The following is an 899-nucleotide window of genomic DNA, read 5'->3' as shown; positions in this document are numbered from 1 at the left end:
CCTACTGTACCCAATGTTTACATTGTTCAGCTATGTTTCCCCGTCTAAAAGGAACTTGTTTGCAACGTATAGTAGAAAGCAAATCGCCATTAGATGTGTGTTGCACTTTTCTCCGTCATCGCCTTCAAGGTTTTAGGGCAATATAGGGTTATTGTCCAATACACATGCCTAAGACTAGACAGATTTGGATTCACCACAGCTCCAGCTGGTATTTTTCTTCCTCTATTTAAAGTATATTAATTTGCATCAATTGTAGGGCACATCAACAAAATTAGTAAGCTGGGTAGCGAGAATGTGTTTCTTCTTTCAGGTCCATCCTTCCCTTCCACCAGTCATTACTGGACTGGCAGACTCTTCCGCGTGATCCTGCTGTGAGCCAACAAACATTAGCGATGGCAGTGCTGTGCCCAAGAATGGAACCACAATGCAACGCAGAGCATTTTCTGGAAGCTGATGCTTGAGAAAGTAGCACAGGCCCATGTTCAATAAATGGCATTTCTCCTACTGAGGATTAATTTTAAAAGATTTTGTACAAACTCTACCCGAACGGTAGTTGATTAGACTGTGGCTATGCCATGGGAAGCGCAGGGCTGTCTCAGGCCTGCCACTTCTGTGCTGTTCCTGCACTCGAGGCTTGGGGAACTCCTGAGGATCTCTGCAGCTGAGTGGGCTGGCAGAAGTCAGGGCAGGATCTGACCTGGGAGCGTTTTAGATTCTGACGTATGAGAGATCAGTTCAAACACTGGCTGTTAATAATCCTGGAAGAGCAGCAGCCAAACAAATCTCTTTTTATGTTTTCCTTTCATTACTAGGTGAAAAGGAGAAGAATAGTTCAAAGCCTGAAGAAAGAGCTGAACATCACAAACCAACCAGACCCTTCCATTAGCTGTAAGGGCACA

This window comes from Fulmarus glacialis, unplaced genomic scaffold, assembly GCF_000690835.1.
Source record: "Fulmarus glacialis isolate BGI_N327 unplaced genomic scaffold, ASM69083v1 scaffold3473, whole genome shotgun sequence".
Taxonomy (NCBI): Eukaryota; Metazoa; Chordata; class Aves; order Procellariiformes; family Procellariidae; genus Fulmarus; species Fulmarus glacialis.
Note: the sequence above shows the minus strand (reverse complement) of the source record.